This window comes from Aricia agestis, chromosome 14 (assembly GCF_905147365.1).
Source record: "Aricia agestis chromosome 14, ilAriAges1.1, whole genome shotgun sequence".
Lineage (NCBI taxonomy): Eukaryota > Metazoa > Arthropoda > Insecta > Lepidoptera > Lycaenidae > Aricia > Aricia agestis.
Genome location: NC_056419.1, coordinates 1,048,875 through 1,074,864, shown reverse-complemented (window position 1 = coordinate 1,074,864; position 25,990 = coordinate 1,048,875). Strand labels below are relative to the sequence as shown.

General features: G+C 35.8%; 1 protein-coding gene across 1 annotated transcript in view; it reads left to right on the top strand.

Moving 5' to 3' along the window:
* The first annotated feature begins 7,598 nt into the window (after positions 1-7,598).
* The window catches only part of LOC121733979 (serine/arginine repetitive matrix protein 1-like), a 127,049-nt gene continuing 108,657 nt past the window's right edge, over positions 7,599-25,990 (top strand). Inside the window, exon 1 of the mRNA XM_042124393.1 lies at positions 7,599-7,745. The gene's annotated coding sequence lies outside the window, so the exon portion shown is untranslated. The remainder of the gene's footprint in view (positions 7,746-25,990) is intronic.

The following is a 25,990-nucleotide window of genomic DNA, read 5'->3' as shown; positions in this document are numbered from 1 at the left end:
AACTGAGTAAGTTGTACGAAGGACAGTCAGTATGCAATACCTGTATGCCGGGTGCTACATTTGAACAAATATCAAATAAAGTTTTAAGCATTACTCACTGCCCGAATACTACATTATTAATATTGTCAGGGAGACGGGGAAATGTCAATAAAGATCAATTGGAAAAGTATATAGAATCACTAAGTTTACTTAAAAATGTAAGTAAAGTTATCTTATTTACATTTCCCTACATAAAACGGTTGCCATGGGAAAACAAATTAAGATATAAGCTTAATAGCCAATTGTATAAGGCTGTTAATAATAATTGTATATTATTGAATGAAACTGAGAATAAGATAAACATTATTGACATTAATAATATTCTTAATTATAAATTATGTAAGTTGACATTAGATAGATATTTTCTATCATTTTATTTTACACGACTTATAGCAAGTACGCTATTCAATTTTTTATTTTTAAATTCAGCCAAGAACTTGGCTAGTAGGACGATAACTGCTTCTGTTGAGCAGTTTGGTCATAATGATATGACATCTAATGACAGCTTGGAATATGTTCCAAATAAAAATAATTTAAATTAGACTATAAGACAACAGAGGATGTCTCTAGCACTGTAGATCTAATTCAAAATAGTAAACTTAGTTCACTTACGCTGGTGCATCAAAATATACAAGGAATGTCAAATAAGGAACTAGAAATTGATTTATTTTTAAATAACAATAATGTAGATATTTTATGTATTACTGAACATTGGTTCAAGAAAAATGAAATAATGTTAAATTATAGTATGCACCAGCTGGCAAGTTCTTTCTGCAGAGAAAAAGCCATAAGAGGTGGTTCACTCATACTAATTAACAAGAATTTAAAATATAAAGAACGTAAGGACTTAGTGAGCCTCTCTACAGAACGAACAACTGAAATAGCCTGCGTAGAGGTGGGAAACTTTATTATTATATGTGTATACAGGCCTCCACTAGGATTATATGATATATTTGAAAAGGACATGGAGATTTTATTAACAAAAATAAGTGCATCTAACAAACACATTTTACTTTGTGGTGATTTTAATATAAATATTTTAGACAATAATTCAACCACTGTTAGATTCACTTCTTTATTAAGATCATATAATTTGACAAATTTGTTTTATGAACCCACAAGGATCAGTGGCAACTCTGCTACATGCATTGATAATATTTTTACCAATATAGACTCCTTAAAGAAAGAAGTCTTAAACATACTAAGCTCTGATCACTGTGGACAACGAGCTATTTTCCCCATGAACAAGAATTTCAAAAAAGTATGTAAAAACAAAAGTACTTGTATTCCAATTAATGATAAACGTATTGAGAAGTTTAGGGGTGAAATTATATCTAAGATTGGAAATTTAGAATATCATAGTAGTCCAGATATGACATTTGGTAATCTTTTCAAATTAATTAAAAACCATTTTGATACTACCTTCACCTCTAAGACAGTTGGAAAAAACAATAAGAGTAAATTTAGTGAATGGGCTACACCAGGTATTATGAAAAGCAGATTAAAACTGTATGACCTTTATAATGAAAGAACTATAAATCAAAGTGAACACTTTATAAACTATGTAAGATTATATTCAAAAATATTTAAACAAGTCTGCAGGGCTGCCAAATCTATTCACATTAGAAATAAAATTAAGAATTCAAAAAATAAAGTAAAGACAACGTGGCAAATAATAGCAAGTGAAACTGGAAGAGTCGCCAGTCACAACTCAGATTTTAAATTAAATATAGATAACAAAAATATAACTTCCGACAATGATGTTGCGACTGCTTTTGAGAAATTTTTCGCTGACATTCCAGTTTCAATTACAAGTAACCTAAAGGACTCTCCTGATGATGCTATATTGTTACTTAAAGAAAATGTAAATGAATGTGATATCGACTTTAGATTTAAAGAAGTAGGTCCTGAAGACATTTTAAAAACTTTCAATTTACTAAATATTAAGAACACTACTGATTTGTGGGGCCTATCAATGAAAGTTATTAAATCTATAATCGATGTTATCGCGCCCTACTTAGCGACTATATTTAATGATTGTATAAAAAGTGGCGTATTTCCTGATCTAATGAAACACAGTAAAGTTTTACCTCTTTTTAAATCTGGTAGTAAGTTGGACCCGTCTAATTTCCGACCTATATCTATTTTACCGACATTGAGTAAAATTTATGAAAAGATAATACTGAATCAATTACTAACGCACTTTAATATAAATAATATTTTACATAATAAACAATTTGGATTTACAAAGGGACGGTCTACTACAGACGCAGGCGTTGAATTGATCAGTAGTATTTTTAATGCCTGGGAGACGTCGCAGGATGCTCTAGGAGTTTTTTGCGATCTCTCAAAGGCCTTTGATTGCGTGCAACACAAAACATTGGTCAGGAAACTCTGTCACTATGGCATAAAAGGCACAGCACTCGCCCTCCTAAAATCGTACTTGTCAAATAGAACTCAGAGGGTTGAGATAAATGGTAAAAAATCTGCTGGTGCAAAAATTGAAATGGGGGTCCCACAGGGGTCTATATTAGGACCCTTCCTGTTTCTTATTTATATAAATGACCTGCCATTCTTAATTAAAGATAAACATGGGATAGTATTATTTGCTGATGATACATCTCTTACATTCAATGTCAAACGGCTTAATGCGTGTTATGACGAAGTAAATAATGCTCTCTCAAAGATTGTACATTGGTTTAGTGTTAATAATCTTTTACTTAATAGTAAAAAAACAAAATGTATTAAATTCAAATTGCCCAATGTAAGGCAAACGGAAACCAATGTGCTTTTAAATGGTGATGTTATGGAGCTAGTGGATACAGCTGTATTTTTAGGTATTACACTAGACTCCAAGCTTCAGTGGGGCCCTCATATTGCTGGGTTGGCCGACAGACTCAGTTCAGCAGCATATGCAGTAAGTAAGATTAGACAATTTTCAGATGAAACAACAGCACGTCTAGTGTATTTTAGTTACTTTCATAGTATTATGTCCTACGGCATTTTGCTGTGGGGCAATGCTGCAGATATAAATACAATTTTTGTGCTGCAGAAGCGAGCTGTGCGGGCAATCTACAAGTTGGCCCGTAATACTTCACTTAGAGAAAAATTTAAGGAAACTGGAATCTTAACTGTTGCTTCTCAATATGTCCTATCAAATGTATTATATGTTAAAAAGAATATATATCAATTCACGAAAAAATGTGATACCCATGGGAGAAATACTCGTAATAAACATAAGCTTGAAATTCCGGTGACTAGACTTACTAAAGTCAAAAATTCTTTTAAAGGTCAATGTATACGCCTTTATAATAGGATCCCAGAAAGCGTTCAAAATCTCTCAATTAATAGATTTAAAAAAGTTGTTAAAGAACGTTTGTGTACCAAAGCGTACTATAAAGTTACTGATTTCATGAATGATAGTACGCCATGGGAATAAGGTCGCCCCCTGCAGAGCTGTTTCATTATAATATGTATAATAATTGTACATTCGTTGTATTTTATTTAGTCATAATGACACTGTTATTTTATAATATATTTTTTGTAATTTTCCATCTTTTTAGAAAAAGATGGCCCCGTGCGAGTTTCTTACGCCGGTTCTTCTCGCCGGGTTAGTTCCCGAACCGGTGGTAGGCATCTGTGTAGCCCCGACGTTCAGAGAATATTTGAAAAAATTTATTCTGAATAAAAAATTTTGAGTTTGAGTTTGAGTTACACAGTAGGTTTGCTTCCTTGGATTCATCATTGATTGGTGATAGGTACAAAGTGTAAAAGACAAAGTTGTATTAAATTAAACACACTGGCAAAATTAGAGGAACATAACAAAATTTTCAATTTTTTTAAATTGTTTACTGATTTTTATATATTTATTTATTTATTTACTAATTGATTATTAAAAAATAAATTTTATATAAATGTGGGGCATAAAAACGTGAAAAATAGAAAAAATTCAGCAAAAATCAAAAAATTAAGAAAATCTTTGAAATTTCAGTAGTAAGTTTTTAAGATAAATTCTCCATTTTTATTAAAGAAATGCCATGTTAAAAGCGTGTAATGCTGGTGTAATGCCTTCTATGGATCTCAAGAGGGCCTGGATACGCCATTCCATGCTTGCATTTAAATTGTCAATCATTTCCTGTGGGATATTTTCCTACTCCTCCAGTAGCGCCAACTCGAGCTCCTGGACACATTTTGGAGCTGGAGTTTTAACTCGTACCGTTCACTCATTGATGTGCCACACGTCTTCAATCGGATCCACATCCGTAGACCACGCTGGCCTCTCCACCTGGGCTACACCAGCATCGTTTAGGTAATAATGCCCGATTTTCTTACTCTATGAACGCACATAAAATTGAAATTAGTACCTGAAACTGTGTAAAAGGCACACCATGCAGTTCCAGGATGTCGGTGCTATAGCTCTGTACTGTCAAAGTACCATCATCTATAATCATCAGCTCCATGCGGGCTCCAAATCATATGCAACTCCAAACCATTACGAAGCCTGCATCATAGGCCACTGTTTCCGGTAAGTTTGATGGCCTGTAGCTTTCCTTATAATTTATCCACATTCTTTATCGCCTGTCAATACAATGTACACAGAATTTGCTCCCATCACTGTACCGCACAAGATTTCACTCACTTGTCTAATTTTGATGTTCATGTGCAAATCTTAGCCTGGCTCTTCGGTGTCCTGTCTCAAGTTTTGGTGCCCTTGCTGGTACTTTTGAGTTTAATTTAACTTCTTTGAGTCTTCTCCTTACTGTACAATCACTTACACGTTCATCTTGGACCTGTTCCGACAGGTTTCGTGTCTGCATAGCAGTTTGAGGTCGATTTCTTAAGTTTTGTTTCCTTACAAAATGGTCATCCTGAACCATTGTCACCCGATATCTGCCTTGTTCTCATCTCCGAACGTAAGATCCAGTCTCTCTGAAGCGTTGAAAGTTACGATGAACCACGGAAGCCGACACACCTGGCCTAACTGACCGAACGGTAGGTGTGACCTTTCTCTATCGTGGTTACAGCTCTAGCTGTCGCAGATACTGGGAAACCACTAATTTTGTATCTAAGCAATGTATTCTTCCAAAAACCAAACAATCAAATGAGCTGAGCATACCTTGCACCCCGCTAAAACGCCATTCTTATCAGGAACACTTACAACGTCAATAATCGAAAAACACTTATTAGGGCATAATTGCTATAAAAACCTGTCAACTTGCCAGTTTCGTTCAATATTTTATTTCTTGAATGAGCTTAGAAGCTATAAAAAAGGCTTTCAGACAGCCCGGCCCACTTGAGTTCAAGTTTTGGCCCTTTTTACCAATGTTCCGCTAATTTTGCCAGTGTGTGTATATAAGCTTTTCCCTTCTTTTTTACAACGTACCACTTTAAAGATATGAACAAAAGTCTTACCCCCTTACTAATAAACGCTGTATAAGCTTTGAATAGTTATACAGTGTTTTGTCTTCTTCAATCCAATTAAAAATGTCACTTGTGTGACAGGAACAAAACTCTGTATAACTATTCAAAGCTTATACAACGTTTATTAGTAAGGGGTTAAAAAATGGGGAAAGAGAACTTCAAGTTTCAACTCCCTCCCAACACCCCGGCGCCTCCCCAGAGGCGGGAATTTTTAGTATGATTACCTTCTGGGCATCCTGAATACATTTTTGAAGAAATTGCTCAAGTTCAAGATCACGCACTCAACACCGCCTTTTGGAATATTCTTTGAGCGAACTATAAACGTATGCTAAAATATAATAGTAGCATAGGCATTTCATTACCACAAAGGTACAAACACCTTCCAAATACTTTCATGTCATCATCAAACATTACCCTCCTTTCGGTACCTGTTGGGTAAACACAGTAATAATCATGTCCAGTCCTGAATCGTTCGACTCTATTTAAAATTCTGCCCCGTGCATGACCTTCATATTCTATTTGGCAAGTTTCTTTTTATACCTTCTTTAAAATAAAAAGGTCCCTTTATTATGTTCGCTCGTTTACATATCTTTATCTACTAATAAAATTATTTGTCTGTCTTTGAAATACAGGTATTATGATAAGCGTAGAATATGGACGGTACTGTCGTGACTTAATAAGGTAAAGACAGGCCCTATCTTAGCGGTAAGTTGTGTCCAAAACTAGTGTACCATTGGGGCCAATGCAAGTTATTACAAAGCGCAGGATAAAGCTTCCTCTTACAAGTACTAATATGAACAACGTCAATTTGGTCCCAGGCAGTCTCAAATACCAATTATGTAATTAAATTTCTCGTGTCACAATGTTAGGCCACATACTCCTCCGAAACGGCTTTACTGATTTTAACCAAATTTTATATGCATATTCAGTGGGTCTGAGAATCGGCTACTGGGTACTTTTTATATCGATAAGTGCATTTATTGAATAAATAATAGTAAATTATTACAACTCGACTCACTGACGGCAACCATTGTTTGTGCGACGGGATAGCGATCGACGTTGCCATGGTGACACACTTATTTAGTCACTTCAATAAAATAATACGGGCAAAGAAACGTTTGCCGGGACAGCTAGTGTTATATAATACTCAGTACTACATTACAAAATATATACATATCGAATTTTTTTTTTTAAATTATTATATTAATTATAAGACATAATAATTAATATGTCCACGCACAGACTCAAAGGGAAGACGTTCTGGCAGGAATCAAACAAGTTCTCAGCTATAGACTTGCTAATTACTGAGCTACAGAGGTCTTATGCAAAATGTTCGTGAGAACTCATCTTTACTTTTAAAATCTTTGCGTTTATATACTTGCAATATATGAGTATCGTGACTGAAATCCAAAATATCAGATTGAGAACCAAATCCAATTTAAAGTTATAAAACATCAAAAGTCAAAATGAAATACGAGAATATTGTGAATATAAAGTAACTTGTTTTTGCGTTAGAACAAAATAAAATAGTGAATTTGCTGTCGTATTGGTAGCTCTAGATTAATATGTTTTTTGCACCCAAAAAGCCAATATAACAAGTTTTTTCCGCGGCTTCGCTATGCTTGAAATATTAGTATTTTTCGGATACAAATTTGAACAACTATTTAACCCCCTTAGGGGTAGAATTTTCACAAATCCCCTCTTTGTAGATACTAACATTTCAAGATTCTATCTTTTAAGGTTTGATATATTGTGTCTTTTTTTTTATAAAATAAGAAGGCACCTGATGGAAAGCAACTACCGTCGCCCATAGACACTCGCAGCATCAGAAGAGCTGCAGGTGCGTTGCTGGCCTTTTAAGAGAGAATACGCTCTCTTCTTGAAGGTTAGCTGGTCGTATTGGTCTGGAAGTACTTCTGGTGACGGTTCATTTCAGTCAATCTCGAAAAGCCTTATTTTAAATAAAAATTTAATTCTCTATGAATTTACAATGTATTTAAATACAAATGTATGTTCATTATTTCAATTTCGTTATCGAATATTCAAAAATCTAAATCGATACGCGAGCGAAGTCGCGCGAAGCTTGTAAACTTCGCGCCCCGTCAGTTGGACTACGACGCGCCTTCGTAGCGGTCGCGTAGCACTTCGTAGCTCCGTAGCAAATTCGTAGCCGCGCGTAGCAAATTCGTAGCGACGCGTAGCAAGCCCGTAGCGACGAACGTTTTGTGAACTTTCGTCTGTCGAGGACTTTATAATGTCGTCGATCGAATTCCCCGTCTATTTTGGTAAGTGCTTTAATATTTTTATGATACTAATACTCTACTGATATTCATTCAGATAAGTTGTCAACTTTCGTCCATCGAGGACTTTATAATATCGTCGTACGAATTCCTCGTCTATTTTGGGGAGTGCTTTAATATTTTTATGAAACTTAAATGTTATAATCTTTCGGATAAGCTGTTTTTATACTACTATTTACAATAAAACTATGCATTTTGTATGCAGATACAGATGTATTAATGTATTTTGAGGCAATTTGAGGATCTCTGTATTTATACAACTTGTTTACAACAAAACGACCGTCACCGAGGGATATTAAGACGATGATAATTTTACATAATGTGTACGAAAATTTCTTAACTTTCCTATAATTTTTCAAAACTATATGGCATCCATTACACTCTCATGCAAGCGACAGTCAATTCCGTCAATCATGAATTATGTTTGACAGATGGACTGACGAATCGTATTAGACGGTCACTCAATTCTCTTCAGTTTTATGTCGGTCAAAGCCAAAGATTTTCAAATGTCATACGTTTCTAATTTTTTTCCTATTTTGTCAGATGTGACAACACTCACTCAAATTCGTGACTGATGGTTGCATGAAGCAAAAATCAAGATATCCAGATTTTCGTCAATCAACTTCATGCAACCGTCTGACACGCTCTTACACGGTAGGTTATCCATCAATTACAGTCAAACTGACAGCAAAACCTACCGTGTGATGGATTCCAAATAGTTGAATGTTTTTGATCTATTTTGAATATAATTAATTATACTGCGTATTTGATGATGTAGATCGTTTTCCCGTTAGCCGACAAGAGATCTGACGATAGCCGCTAATTGGAGCACTTACGGGAAAATGGCTCGTCCGGGAATTTCACGTGACGAAAAGAACGTTAAAAATATTGGCTCAACATTTAAGCGAAAAACGTTTTAATATAGTTTTTTTTTATGAAATAAGGGGGCAAACGAGCAAACGGGTCACCTGATGGAAAGCAACATCCGTCGCCCATGGACACTCGCAGCATCAGAAGAGCTGCAAGTGCGTTGCCGGCCTTTTAAGAGGGAAATGGGGTAATAGGGGAGGGAAGGGAAGGGAATAGGGGAAGGTAGGGAGGGAAGGGAATAGGTTAGGGGATCGGGCCTCCGGTAAACTCACTCACTGGGCGAAACACAGCGCAAGCGCTGTTTCACGCCGGTTTTCTGTGAGAACGTGGTATTTCTCCGGTCGAGCCGGCCCATTCGTGCCGAAGCATGATTTCATACGTACCGGCTTATATTTCATATATATTTCACTGCCGGAAAATCGGTTCTGAAAGAAGAAAAAATAAGATGTAAAATATGTAAAGGAACTGTAAAATACTCTAACAGTTTTTTCATTTTCATCGTCGTCTACTTGTGTTTTAGTTCTAAACTACTCGCACAAAGTTATTACTTTGTTTAAATCGTTTTAAAATCTAAGTAACTTTGTTAAAATCATATTATTATATGATTTTATGTTTTCTAGCCCCTTAACCGATCTCAAGACTAATCCAGTAATTCCGAAAAAAAATCTTAATTGATATTGACGATCTCGTTACCTTTTGTGGTCAACAAGATTTTTTTTCACCCACCACCTAATGGAAATCAAGTACCATCGCCCATAGACACACGCAACATCAGAAGAGTTGCAGGTGCGTTGCCGGTATTTTAATTGGTCTGGAAATGATTCTGGCGACCTTTGATTATGAATTACCATTTTGGATGAAATGAGAATCGAAAGAAAGCTTTCATTTTGCCATAACAAATAATGAATATTATGATTAATTTCAATTATTATAGATTTTATTATGCGTATCAATTAATTAATTATTATTACTGATAATTGGCCATAATATTTGTGAAACATGTACAAATTATTAGCTTCTTGTATATCTAGAATATTTAATAATATTTGTTACAGTTAGTAGTAGTTAGTTTCACCACTTCCTGATAAGGCTATCCACCATTTAGCTTGACAGATAGAGCATGGAGAATCTGTCAAATAGGCCTATCCGGCATCTAATCAGGAAGTAGTGAAACAGGCCCTAAGAATTGTAACATTTCAAATTATAGTTTAAATAAGCTTAATATTTGCATGCCCAACTGGGCAAATATGATGATCTTATTGTCAAATATACTAACATCGTTACTAACACACATTATGCAAATAAAGGAATTGAATTGAATTGAACAATTACTCTAAATATAAGCCAGTATGTTCAGTACACTGTACAGTTGTCAGCTGGCTTGTCGGTGCTCTGACAGTAGGCTTGTGGCGGCGAGCTAATTACAGCTGCACAGGCGTCTGGAGCCTAATTGCAGCTCGCTGGCTTGCCTCGAGCTATCACTGTATCTAATTGGTATAATACTAATTACTAAGGAGTAAGGTATAATCAAAATCGGCACAGAATTTCATATCGTCGTTGAAGTGCCAATACCTCCTTTTAAAAAGAAGATTTTTCCCACTTTTTTGGTAAAAGGAGGGTCCCATGCGATTTTTTTACGCCGGTTCTTCTCGCCGGGCTAGTTCTCGAACCGGTGGTAGGCACCATGTAGACTTTCTGAAAATATTTGTTTCAAATTTATTCAGAAACAAAACTAATTTTATTTTTATAATATTAATTTTTCCTAACTATTTTTTTTTAAGAAATCGACTTCAAGATCAATATCTCCTTATCACTTCTTAACTTTTTAAAACCCTGGTAAGTGGTACCCCTCTTAGGGCCGCGCAGCGCGCTACACCGGAATGGCAGCGCTGAAAGTGCTCGCCTCGCCGCTGCCATTCCGGTGTAGCGCGGCCCTTAATTAATCAAAATACCCAAAAACAGCTGTGCAGTGTGCACATAATCTATACTAATATTATAAATGCTAAAGTATCTCTGTCTAACTGTCAGTCTCGCTTTCACGCCAAACGCCAAAACTACCGAACCGATTGTAATGAAATTTTGTATACAGATAGTCTAAAGCCTAAGAAAGGACATAGGCTACTTTTTTACTGGAAATAAGGGTTGTAAGGGTCGTAAATTTGTTCAAAAAATTCATAATAGATGGCGCCGTGCGTCTTCTACATCGTGCTGACGCTTGCTCAAAAGTCTTTCTATAAGAGGTTACATTTAAGTCTCGACTTTTTTCGATTGTTATATCTATTCTACGGTATTAAATAACTCAGTACTTTTTCTGTGCAGTGACGTAACCTTAAACCTATCAATGATAAATAGTTTATGGGTAAATAAGCTTTAAAATTTGGCATAAAATATAAAGTTTAATATACAAAAATGAAGTACTTATTGTGTGCACACTGCACAACTGTATTGATTTAAGGGGTACCAGGGTTTTTTTATAAAAGCTTTTGACACCAATTTTGTTGAATCGTGCGCTATAAACTGAAGTCCACGCGGACGAAGTCGTGGGCAACAGCTAGTATATTATAAATCGCAATTTTATTTTATTAAATTGTTAGTATTTTTGTAAAAATTTAATATATAAAATTCTCGATGTTATAATATTTATGTCCACTGTCGAGACTCAAAGTATCTCCAAAATAGTAAATATACTTTGTGAGACGGGAAAGGACCTAGGTTATGAATTAATGAATGAATATTATTTATTTCATTTACACATACATATTATAAATAAATTCAAACTTAACTAAATAAACACTAAAGGCGGATTTATTGCTATGCAGCAATTTCTTCCAACCAACTAAAAAACAGGAAATTATTTTATATAAAAAGCAAATAGGCAATGTGCAAAAACAAACAACTAGGTTATTTTGCAGAAAACTGTAAGCAATAAACAAGTTTAAGTTAAAGTAGGGGCAGAGGGCGTAGATGGTATTCCTGTGCGTCAACTAGATGGCGTTTTTTGAGAATAAACATCAGCAACGCGTTGTTAGTATTCCTGGGCGTCAATAGATGGCGTTTTTTATAATTTTTTTGAGTGTAAGTATATAATAATATATATGTACTTATACAATTTTTTGAACATAAGAAATAACTTTCTTTTTTTTTTGACTTTTTTTTAATTTGACTTTGACTTTGAATTCGTTCCATTCGGGTGTCCCTTGACACCTCTCAAGTTTTTTTATATATTTTAATAGTATCCAAACCTTGACTGACCGATGATAAGACATATTTACATATAAATAAAAATTACTATGTTAAAGCACAAATCAATAGGAGTGATAGTTTTTCCGTGAAGCGTAGCACAAAAGTGCTCAGGTTGTGGGATATACGTAGCTCGCTTCGCTTGCCCTGATATGTCTTGGGTGTCTCGAAAACGAGATTCTAAAAGTCCAGCTTGTGACTAGTAGACTTGAAATATAATATTATTTCAATTATCCTTGGTGCGAAAAATCTAAATAATAAAATAACAAAAAAAGGATATGGGCGAACTGTCCATAGACGGCCCCAATTTTATAATAAAAAAAAAATAGTCCAGCTTGTTAAACAACCTGTAAAAATAAGATAACAGCGCCACTCGAGAAAATAATACATTCGACCTTAGCAAGGTTGGAAAGGATAAACAACACACAACAATATTTCATAGCCTGCTCTGAAAGATACAGAATTGAGACCATCAATAACATCTGTAAGTACACTAAGCCCCGTTCAGACATAATCTAGATAGACATACAACGTTATAGGCCGAGCGCTGACCGTCATAAAAATGTGGTTTTATGTGTTGTGTTATGATGTTGTATTATCGGTATGATAATAGTAACAAATGTTACAGTGCCTAAATATAATATTATATATCTTTATTTGTGTTACTAAAAACTAAATCACAATTAGGTTGCTTAAAAACGAAAAATCCCAACAAACTTTTGATTACATATATTTACTTTTATGAGTCACGACTGTATAAAGTACGAATTTATCTCAGAACTAATTTATTTTGCCGTTTAAGCCGCAGAGCATGTTAATTATAATAATATAAACATTAACAAAGAACATACTCTCAAAAACAGATTCATCCATTTGGTGTTCATTAAGCCGACTGCACTACAAGTTTTAAAATTTGCCATTAATTTGTAAATTAAAATAATAAAGTGGGATATTTTTACTATTATATAAATAATATTTATTGCTATTAATTCTAATGCAGCGCAGATAATAACCAAATATGTACCTATCGCTACTTTTAATTAAACCATGTACTTACGTACTATCTCAACTTCAATCAAGGAAAATTGAGTACCATATCACTTTGCGTTTACAACATCAGCGCTCGGTCTACACAGAATTATGGCGGCCAGTAATTTCCTCTGGGGTTTGCCCGCGTCTTCTGTCATTACAGAAAAGTGGCAATTTGTGATACATCCTGTACACGGGGGAACTGGACAGATTTTAATGCGGTTTGTTAACTTATTATCGGGATGGGAAAATTAAGAAGCACCCTTAGGGTCAATTCAGACCACAACGCGACGCGTAGATGCATTTTTAAATTTGTATGGAATTTGCAGATTTGCAAAACGTCTCACGCAATTGAAATTTGTCAATTCAGTACAAATTATTTAGTAGTGGTTTTAATTTCGGTCAGAATTGACCCTTACTTGTAAAAGTTTTTGCACAGCGTACAACTATGCAAGGTATTTTACTTAGTACATAGGGGTACGTAGTTGTTTTATAAAATACTGTTACGGACTTATGACATAAGTTTCGCTGGTTTGGCGCTAGATGGCACTGTCTAGCGCCAAACCAGCGAAACTTATCGAGGGAATACAGATAATATAAATCCCACTTCTGACACCAGTTGTAACGTGCTAGGGTTCGATGGATTTGGAGAGAAAGACCTGCTGACTCTCTTGAAGACTTTATTCACTAACACTAGTTCTAATACAAAGCACTAGGTCCAAACACTAAGCACTCTTCGAACCTAGCACGTAAGAATACTTTATAGTTATGACGCATTAATGACGACGTTACATATTATTTAGTGTTACTGTATGACGTAGGTAGGTATAGTAGGAAACTGAATGGTCATTTTTTCTAATTTTCGTTATTTACTTATTTATAAATCTTCACAGTCGCACATGCACTAGTTTTTTTCGTGAAAGATACACCACCATCCTTTTTATTCTAAGTCAATAATGTACTTAAAGGAAAAAAACTTGAATGTAATAATAATGTTACGTCATGTTTAAAGCGCAATTAATATATTTAATATGAGCAGCATGATAACCGTCCATACAAGCTTTCACATTGAAATCAACCAATTGAAATGTATAGTATCTCTGAAAGTTAAACGGAGCTATTATGAATAATCGTCACATCTGTAACATTAATTAGAATTTAGAACCGAATCGTCACTGAACCCAAAACTTGGACAAAGCATCTCAATCTGAATGAACGAACTTTTGAATACATTCCGTGAACGAACTGAAATGAGGGACTGGGAATATAGGGTACATATTTTTGTTGTTGTTGGAGTTGTCGTCAAGTTGATAAGATAATATTATATTGTATCTTATGAATCATATTACCTATTGTGTTTCATTTTGCCCCATGGTTTCTTAGTAAGTATACTTATCGTAATAATTCTGAGTATTTTTTCAGTAAATAATATTAAACCAATCGATACTGTTAAAAACTTATAATAAGCTCCTCCGAGACAATTATCGTAGGTAGATTTGATCAAATACAATTTATCGTATAAATATAGCAGAACACCCTATGTCGATACAGCAAGTATTTTATCGCTAGTAGTTACCGCTTTTTTTATTAAATAAGGGGGCAAACGAGCAAACGGGTCACCTGATGGAAAGCAACTTCCGTCGCCCATGGACACTCGCAGCATCAGAAGAGCTGCAGGTGCGTTGCCGGCCTTTTAAGGGGTAATAGGGGAGGGTAGGGAAGGGTAGGGAAGGGAATAGGGTAGGGGATTGGGCCTCCGGTAAACTCACTCACTCGGCGAAACACAGCGCAAGCGCTGTTTCACGCCGGTTTTCTGTGAGAACGTGGTATTTCTCCGGTCGAGCCGGCCCATTCGTACCGAAGCATGGCTCTCCCACGTATATGTTTATATTAAAATTTTATACTATACTATTTAAAAAGTAACAAAACATGTAAAAAGCTATATTATATCATTTACTAAGTGCACTGTATAGTGTATACTACTTCTGAAGTCTGCAAGCACTGCTTTTAAAATTTCTCATTAGGTCGTAGGATCACTAGTGAAAATGTCGACCAACATTTTAATGTCTAGTGGTGGAAGTCAGTGCAACTGGGTCGACGGGCTCATCAAAGCTATCTCGGGCCCACACTTCATTTTATTAGCTCTTATATTCTCCCAACTAATTTATCTAAGGGTCAGGTCGCACTAAAACGAGAGACGTGGAATTTGCAAGCTGGTGGCTTAAGGCCATCCCCTGAGCAAACGACCTTGACTATACATTTGCCGCGTTGCCGAAATCGCGCCTAAATCCTATTTTTTTACTTATCTTAGTTCAAAATTGACTTAAAAAAATTCAAACGTCCAGTATGTAGTTAATAAAATTGTCGATCTATAATTGGCGTGTGTTTTGACGTGGGAGAGCCATGCTTCGGCACAAATGGGCCGGCTCGACCGGAGAAATACCACGTCCTCACAGAAAACCGGCGTGAAACAGCGCTTGCGCTGTGTTTCGCCGAGTGAGTGAGTTTACCGGAGGCCCAATCCCCTACCCTATTCCTTTCCCTACCCTCCCTTATTCCGTTCCCTTTCCATCCCTACCTTCCCCTATTACCCTATTCCCTCTTAAAAGGCCGGCAACGCACCTGCAGCTCTTCTGATGCTGCGAGTGTCCATGGGCGACGGAAGTTGCTTTCCATCAGGTGACCCGTTTGCTCGTTTGCCCCCTTATTTCATTAAAAAAAAAAATTAAAAAAAAACCGTAATTTGTAAATACTAGGGAGATACTGAACGTATGCTTGAATTTAAATAAATTGGTATTATTTTGGAAGCTGATATCATGAGTATAATAAACAAGAATAGGAAATTAATAACTATGAAAGGAGCGTTCTATGTACTGAAGATTATCGCCGTATTTTTATTATAATTTTGTAGCTTTCAAAACTATGAGTATATAGCGCTCTAAAACCGGCAAATTACGGCATCTCCGTAGGGAGAGTGTCTTAATTTTAAATTTACAATTAGATGTTTGCCTGTGACTTCGCCGTGTTTTGTTTATCGAAAAATAACTGTAAATTCGATTTGAAAAGTTAAAATTTTTTTTCTAACCTAAATTCGTTCAGCATCTTTCCGTATGATATTAAATATATTGTTCGCAAATTCGTTTTGACGAAATTCGTTTGTCGCGTAAAAATCGTATCATATTTTGGGAGTCATGCTGAAACACTATCCTGAAACCTTAGCCTGAAGTCTTTCCTAGGACTGAAATTTCTTGCAGTAGGTATAAGCATGAGGTAACAAACAGGTAAACACCAGCCTAAATACTGAGTTGAAATCGCTTTGGTTTTGATAAATTGCAAATACTATAATATCATATTATAAGTATACAAATGTACATTTCTCGTGTACAGTGTGTAACAAATCTAAATGATAATACTTTAGAGTGTGTATGTGTCCTAAAGTGTTCACTGTGAAAGTAGCAGCACTAAACGAACAATTTTTTGTTGAAAATGAGCTTGCCTTAGATACTAAAGTTGGAAAAAAAGTTGCTCTTTCATCGCTGTTATGTTCACTGTGAACTTAGAGAGTTCATCGGTAGGTACATAATATACCTACACACTCTAAAATATTATCACTTACTTACACCCTGTATAGTACAAATATTAAAAGTCATCTATTACCTGTTCGAAGCACGTGACCTATAAAGTGTTCAAGCGTTCATTAGGTTGGTCAACACTGAAAACTTTTTCGCTGCAGCCTCGTAAAACGGCAAGTACATAGTTTAAGTAGGTCGCCGGTAGCTTCACCTATCAGACCAAGCATTTTATTAGCTACTGGACGTTCCGTGCGGCTTCGCCCGTGTAATTTAGGAATGAAATTCCGAAACTATACATTTCCCGCAAATAAGTCTCACGTGGTTTATTCTATATAATATTATATATTAAGCCAAATAACATAAAAGTTGCTCCAGTAGTTCGAGAGATAAGCACTTTCGAATATATTGCCCGTTTTTTTACATTTTTCTCCTTATCTTCGCTCTTATTAGTCTTTTAAAAAAAAAAAAAGGTCTATGGTGTCCCACTGCTGGTCAAAAGCCTCTCCCAGGATAGCCAGCCTGGCTGATATGCCTCTAGCTCGTCACGCCACCTTTTTCTAGGCCGGCCACGGCAGTGGCGTCCATCTTCGGGTGCCGACTCTGTTAAGACCCTTGCCCAGCAGTCGGGATGCATGCGGCTAACGTGACCCGCCCACTTCCACTTCAGCTTGGCTCTCTTGACACCTACGTCCTGGGCGTCTTAGTCTTAGCATGATAATATAGCATAGCTTTCCTCGATAAATGAGCTATCAAACACCCAAAGAATTTTTCAAATCGGACCAGTAGTTCCTGAGATTTGTGCGTTTAAACAAATAAACTCTTCAGATTTATAATATTATGGTATAGATTCAGATTGATAATATTACTTTCTAATTTCTATATTAATATCTCCTTCTTTTTGGCAACTTATACTTAACTACTTTAGGAAGGCGTATTATAAGTTGGTATAAATTCTTTAAAGGTATCAGTATAGTTTCTTAGAAAAACGTACTCATCAACAGAAGTAGTTTCTAAGGATAAGTACTGTTGATTTAGATTTTAACCGCCCTTTTTAGGGTTCCGTAGTCAACAATATTTTTAGCCTTATAGTTTCGGTCCGTCCGTCTGTCCGTCTGTCCGCCTGTTTTTTTTCACGGTAATTCCCATGTATGTATGTGTATACACATTAAACGGGGATGATTTTTTTTTCGCGTTCACCCGACCGTGTAGGGTGTCGTTGTATAGGTTCTTTAAAAATATTATGAGTATTTTTAGATCATTTTCCGATTTAGGGATCCATTTGTGAACTATGAAGTTTTATATATTATGAAGTCCCCCCTTCTACCAGCTAAACGGTTACTTCTGGAAATGAAAAAAGTCACGGGAGTAGGAAATGCTAAATTGATTATTATTTTTAACAAAAAATTAAAACCGACTTCCAAGGTAAAAACAATAATAACATCCTTATAATATGAACTAAAAAGTAGTAAATAATTTTTCCTATCTAATAGAGCCTTTTTCCGAATTCGGCTAAACCTCAACAGCAGTAGGTTCCTAAACCTTAGCCAAAATTTTCTAAGTGTTTTCGCCATACTAACAAGGGTCACATTTCGGCCTGTCATTCGACAGGGGTTGATTTTTGAGAAAAGTTTATCTGAGCTTTTCTGCTTCCCTTGGCACCCCCTATCGATTAGTATAGTAAAAAGGGGTGGTCATAGGGGGTTGTATTTTTGTCGTCAACATTTTTCTAAGTATTTTCGCCATACTAACGAGGTTCGTATATCGGCCTGTATCTGGCCGGGGGTTGATTTTTGAGAAAAGTTTATTTGAGCTTTCTTACTCCCCTTGGTGCCCCCTATCGATTGGTGTATTCAAAAGGGGTGGTTATAAGAGGTTGAATTTTTTCGTCCAAATTTTTAAAGAAAAAAGTATTTTCTCCGTGCTAACGAGGGTCACATTTCGGCCTGTCTTTCGACAGGGGTTGATTTTTGAGAAAAGTTTATCTGAGCTTTTTTGCTCCCCGTGGCGCCCCCTATCGATTGGTATATTCAAAAAGGGTGGTTATAAGAGGTTAAAATTTGGACGAAAAATTTTTCTAAGTATTTTTTCCATAGTGCCCCGTTTCCTTCAGTCCAACGCAAATGTGTGCCTTACGCTCTGGAGTAAAGGTTGAATTTGTTACTTATGTTCAATTTTGTGGTACTTGAAATATTATGTATTTTGAAACAACATTATGAAACAACATTAAGTATATTTTTTATATTAAAATCGCTTTGAAATATACCAAACTGATGATATTTTATGGTGTTGTGTGTATATTGTATCCATATACAACCATGTGAGTTGTGACATTGGTGACCCTGACATGGTAGTGATGATGATGATGATGATGAATGTAATTTGCATAGTAGCATATGCTTTCAGTTCTTAAAACAACGCCTAAACCCCCAAACTTGTATCTATAAGGAATCCGGAGTTCTCTTAGTATCTTTGGAACCATAGTATACCTTGGTGCAAAATCTTGCGTTTTGGTAGCATATTATGCTTAGAATGCTTCTCATAAAACCAAAATCACCATATGTTTCCATATAAATTTTGAGGAGTTCCCTCGATTACTCATGGATCCCATCATCAGATCACCACTTTTGTGAAAATGGGACCAAATTGGAGTGAAACCTAATATAACAAAACAAAAATTTTGAAAATCGGTTCACAAATGGCGGAGTAGTGGTCAAACATACAAAAAAAATATATCCACAGCCGAATATATAACCTCCTCGTTATTTAGAAGTCGGTTAAAAAGGAAAACTATCACAGCTTAAGAAAAAAGATTTCATAAGTTTTTGAGTAATAGTCGATCAACTAAAATAAGTGTAAGTATTTGGCGAAATATAATATAAAGGATTATATAGGAAGACGACGTTATAAATGTACATTGTAAAAACTAGCGGTACTTCTGAACCCTATATTGCGCGTGGCCCTTCACGCATTTGGCTGGGTTTTAATGTTACTAACGAATGTGTATATCTTTCTATCCATTATAACGTTTAAATCACTTAGCCGATTTTGATGTTATTGATATGGGGTAGACCTCACTTACTAGGCGACAAACGAGTCACGAAATAAACGTTGTTAACCCGGATGTTCAGCCGGCCGCTTCGCGTCGAAGCATCATCATTATTAGTACTAAATGTAGTCTAGCCAACATCCGTATTACTTATTATAATTTAATAATACGGGCGTAGCTGCCGTAGGAATCTGTAGACCATTAGTAAGGTTCAAGAAATTCTAATACGGGTCGCCCGGTATATCCCAGTCATTAGTATATCCGGATTCTGACAACCGGATCCGGGTCAAGCAGGTTCAATTTGTACCCTGATGAGGGTGAGTTTTACCAAAATATATAGGATCATATTATTTGGAAAAGCCAGGTATTTAGTTTGTTATTATAATATTCACAACCCGTTAGGTAAAAAATGCTTATTCATGATCCTCTCCAAAAAAAATCAAGGCTTTTGCGTCCGTTGTTGATGATTTATACAGTATTTTCAGAGTGAAGTAACCACTCTTCAAATAAAAAGGCACTACAGCCTAGGAAATAATTTTAAAATATGTCCGTAAAACGGTTGCGCTTACAAAAGCGCTGAATCGACTTTGCAATTTGGTCTGGAGATAAGTACTATAATATAGTCTCTGGAACTAACATAGGATCAAAAAAAAAACAAAAAAACTTTATTTTACATTTTACAGTTTAAACTTAACAAATTAATCTGAGATTGGGACCACCTGGTAAGTACTTATATATACTTGTATAAGGCAGCCCCGCTCTTCCATAAAATATAGCATACTTAACAACATTAAACTACAAATTAATACATAATATGATTATTGGTAAGTAATCTAAAAAATTCAAGTTAACAAAACACAAAACTAAGATCTAGGCTAGGAAATTACATGCCAGTATATTCTATCTATTATGTGTATATGTGTGTGTGTGTGTGTGTGTGTGTGTGTGTGTGTGTGTGTGTGTGTGTGTGTGTGTGTGTGTGTGTGTGTGTGTGTGTGTGTGTGTGTGTGTGTGTGTGTGTGTGTGTGTGTGTGTGTGTGTGTGTGTGTGTGTGTGTGTGTGTGTGTGTGTGTGTGTGTTATTATATATATTTACGATTCCTGCGCAATAATCGAAAGTCGTGGGCAACATGTAACATGTGCGACGTACGCGTCGTAGCGCCGCGCGCGAAGACCATTCATTAATCTAAGATCTATAATCTACTAGCTGTCCCGGTGAACTTCGTGTCACTTTGAAACCTTCCCTGGACTTCTACGAATATTTTAAGACAAAAATCGGCCCAATCCGTTCTGCCGTTTTCGAGTAACACATTTGAAAATCCAATTTTATATATATAGATATCATTATAAAGTTACAAGTTGAAAACAGCGGTTTAAAGGTATTTCAAATAGGTGACGTTAGAAAATATGGGGCATGGTTAAAAAAGGAGTTGTGAAGTCCATTTTGATAATAATGAAACTGCGTTACTTATTACTTTATCAGTAAATAAATTTTCCTAGCCGGGAATAGCATCAGCTTGTTTATAAAAACACGCCATGATTATTGAATTTTTTATGTTATTATCAAAATTGGCGCATCAGTTTCAACGTTTAGAGATAACAGACGGACACACTTTCGTCTTTTATTACTGCGGATTGGCGCCTAAATAAAAATATATTTGGGCAACAGTCTGATTCAGACAATACAGAGTTAGGTAACGAAATCGACAGGCGTAATGAACAAACACTGTCCGCACGACTGACTCGCTAAATTAATACCACGTACATTTTATTCTATTCCATATTCTGTATTGGATAGGGAACGTGCGTAACTCTGCGACCTAAAAATCGGCCAAGTGCGAGTAAAACACGCGTACGAAGGGTTCCGTTCCACTATATCTCTAGTTTAAAAATATCCAAAAATTTGAGTTTCTTGTTTTTTGGAAATTTGGATTTTTTTTTGGAAACCACCTTAATAATAAATCAATCTTTATTTGCAAAAATATGGTACAATAAGGTGATACAATTCAAGCAGTGTTTCACCTATTTTTGCCGATTTTTCGACGTGCAAAATGTTAGATAAATATTAGTCAAGTTATTACAGTTTGTTCTAACAAACCTACAAACTGTAATAACTTGACTAATATTTATCACAATAAAACAAAATATTTAAGTAATTATCTATAATTACTGAAATATTTTGTTTTATTTTATTTTCATTATTTATTATTAAAGTTCAAATAGAACTTAGTATTTTACGAATACCTCAAGTGCCTACCTATTGCCATTTTTGATATAGAGCAAAAAAAGTAAAAAAAAACACGTTTGTTGTATGGGCTACATTTGAACATGTACACAGAAAACTTTACAACGAAAATCCATAACAAATGTTACACAGTCCTATCGCGGGCTATTGTAAAGTTAAAGATAGTTTTGGGGAATTTAATTGAATTGTAAACTGGAATAACAAGGGACAGGATTTGTTTACAATTGTTATCGTAAAATACAATTTAAATCCACTATCTCATTTTGAGTTCTCGGTTCCTGGAAACCCGACCGAGAGTTTCGCTTATCGTAGAATTGAGTTTTAGAATTTAAATTTGCCTTATCATAACCTTTATTTACCTTAGTTATGCCAGATATTTACAAATCGTTAGTACGTAAGCTATTTTCTATTGGCGTTATACTCGTATTGAAGCAACTAGCAAGTCGTCAAAGTTATAGTAGGTACTTATACTATTATCTTTTAAACTATGGACGCTTCACACCACGTCAGTCTGGCCTCGTGCTAAGTACCTGAAGGACTTGTGTTACAGGTACCAGACAATGGAAATATATTTAATACTTTTATACTACACATATATTTAAGATTTTTATTATATCATACACATATTTAATACACATCCAGACCCGGGAACATTGAAAACTTTCTGTTCCGTCGGCGGGATTCGAACCCGCGACCCCCGGCTTGAGCTGCCACACACTCAACCAATTGAGTCACAGAGGTCGTCATCTATTCTGTGGTTATAGTCCCTGCGTCCCTCGATTCTTCTTCGAGCTAAATTGGCGAAAATTTTTGTTGACATTTGCTCTAAAGTGTCTTTTAGAAAATTATACAGCGGGGCTAAAAATATGATCGCTTTGGAGGTCTATCCTTTTGGGACTCTATTTTTGTAAAGTAAATTATTAAAACGTACCTCTACCATGGTGTAATATTAAGACTCCCATTTTGAGAAACACTCTCCCATAACTTTTAGTATCTTTTTCGTATTCTATTTACCCGTTTCTTTTAATATTATTGACAATTTGACTATCAAAAAAATCTTTATTTTCGTACCGTAATACTCGTCATATAAACACTATTTATGTAAATATTACACTCTCCTTTTCTGTAATATAATATTGTCTGTAATGTAATATAGTCCCTTTCGTATATTGGATCTCTTCAAGTCACATTAGGATTCTCCGTGTTATATCACTTATAAGGTCACATTATATGAATAAATCACAAGATCCAGTAATTGCGCTAACGAAGGAGCTAACACAATTCGCCAAGTAATAAGACGACCTACTTTACTACACCTATTACGTTGGTACTTTATGTGCTACCGACGGCTACAACCGACAACGATTTTAGTTGTTTTTTCGTAAAGGTCGAAACAGAGGGAAAAAAGAAACTATCTGACGGAAATTCGACTTGTTGTGAACATTTGTGATATATTATCAGAATTTCGACAGACACGTTTATCGCGCGGGAATTGTACATTTTTCCGGGATAAAAAGTATCCAATGTCCTTTCCCGGAGCTCAAATTATCTCTAATTTCAGCAAAATCGGATCAGCAGTTTGGGCGTGAAGATAGACAGACAGACACACTATCGCATTTATAATATTAATATAGACCTAATCTATTCTCCTCACTAAGTCCCCACTATTACAGCATAATAGCTGATAATAGTGCTAGCACAAAGGAGTCTGGAAGTGACGGTCGAAAGTCCAGCCAATTTAAAAATAATTAAAATCCCATCTCCGCGGTAATTCGTCCCTCGACTAAGTGGACTCATCGTAAAATAATTGCTTTTAATATGCTATATTTATACAAGACTAGCTGTTCCTCGCGACTTCGTACTGTAAGCAACGCGACGCCTAGATGCATTTCTAATCTCTCTCTCTCTGATCTATTTTTGTATTTCATTCCTAGTTCCTTAAGACACTATCCCCGGGGGCGTCGCATGTCAACATTCAAATCGACTGAGCGCCGCGCCATTATGTCAATCATACATCCCGAAATTCCCGGAGAGTCTAAAACCCCGGTTTCAGAAGCTGTGCTCAGAAAAGCAAGCGCAGCCTTCACATTAACCAGCCTTGCTGGCTTTATTTATTTATCTATCTATCATAAATATCTCTTTTAATTTTTATGCTTATGTTTCGATTTGGTCATTATTTCCTAATAAAAATATAAATATCCAAATAGTGTTTATATAATTACAATAAACTATGTAGGCTGGTTCTAAAATTAGAAAGTATTTTTGGGGGCTGGGTTGAGGGGCGTCGTAAAGAAATGGCAAAGTCCCAAGGGCGTCACAGTACAAATAAGTTTGGGAAGCCCTGTCTTAGTCTACTAAATCTTTTTTTAGGTCAAAATATCTCGTGAGATTATAATATTTTGCATTTACATTTTCACGCGATTATTCCCGTATCTCCCCTCCCGTTTAAGGCTGATACCGCCCTGAAATTAGTAGGTTGATGTCTGTCAGTACGAATATCGACGTAAAGCACATTTATATAACATTCATATTAGCACGCCTTGTACAGTGGCGGTTATGACGCTCGCCGCGTTCTTGATAGGGCGAAATAGGAGAAAATTATACTTTTCACATGGACGTGATTGTTCGATTAAAAATTCCTCGTGAGGAACTGTAGTCTAACTGAAAATGTATTCAATATAAAATTTTCAATGCTCTAAGCCAACAGCTTAGGAAGTTTATAGAATATTTGCAGAAAAATCGATGGCCACGGTACATTTTTTTTCTGAAAACCTTTTGTGTTTGGAAAAAAATCCTCGTGAACAATTGAAGATTAAAGACCAGTCTACAACATATATTTTTTTCAGTACTGTGCTTTAAGTTGCACCAGACTTTATAGAGGTTGATCTTAGACGAAATTGCCAGGTAGCCCCTTAAGCGATAACCTCTCATCTGTCAAGCGCCCAAAATGGGCGCCAAAAAAATATAAGCCAGCTCATATTGTTTCTCTCCTTGTTACATTTCTTACAACGTAAACAATAAAACAGAGATGCAAACAAAAAGCCGCTAACTCATTATTGTGGGCCGATATTTCAAGTGTAAACATTTAATGAGAGTAATTAGAAATTTTAAAAAAAATGAAAATGGCGTGACAGAAACGAATATTTAAAATGGAGGTTATCAATGAAACCCGTATGTATGCAATGATTTTTCGAGAATTGCCCAGTTTCGTATATTTTAGCCTATATCAGCGTCTGAAAACATGTACCAAACAAAAGTGTATGTATGTTTTTATGTTTATGTTCGTATATCTCCGGAACTACAAGACCGGTTTAAATAATTCTTGTTTTGTTGTGCTAGGTATTGTTCAACTTGGGGAATACTGCAGGTTTAATCAAGATCAGTTGTGTAGTTTTTGAGATAGGGAATTTAGAAATCGGTTTTATTTTTATGTTATCTTAAGAATATTTTTTCTTAATTAGGGTATCCATTATATTGCTACGTTTAACAAAGTCGCATAAAAACAATAACACCCACTCGATAAACATTTTCGCTTAGAAAAATATCGAAACTTGTTCTTTTGTTTTTATGAAGCAGAATTTCAAGAAAAACAACCTGAAAGGTTTCGCAGGTTGTTTATTTTTACGGAGTTTAAAATAAACGGGGGTCAGGGGGCGATACCGGGGATGGCGAAACGCCAACAACCCCGTTTGAGTTAATTAAGTTTTTTTTTATTTGGAACGTCTAAAATACCTTTTCTTCGATGGGGGGTTTTTTTTATGACATAAGGGGGCAAACGAGTAAACGGGTCACCTGATGGAAAGCAACTTCGGTCGCCCATGGACATTCACATCATCAGAAGAGCTGCAGGTGCGTTGCCGGCCTTTTAAGAGGGATTAGGGTAATAGGGGAGGGTAGGGATGGGAAGGGAAGGGAATAGGGTAGGGGATTGGGCCTCCGGTAAACTCACTCACTCGGCGAAACACAGCGCAAGCGCTGTTTCACGCCGGTTTTCTGTGAGAACGTGGTATTTCTCCGGTCGAGCCGGCCCATTCGTGCCGAAGCATGGCTCTCCCACGTATAAAATGATTGGATTTAAATAGATTTATTGACAGATAATCTCTTACTGCAGTTCTTCTCGCCGTTAATTCCCCATTAAAATCTAAACCGGTTTAGTGGTTTTACCCAAAATAACAGATATTCACTTTCGCATATTTTAATCCTTCGATCGTGGATTCTTGGAAATCTAT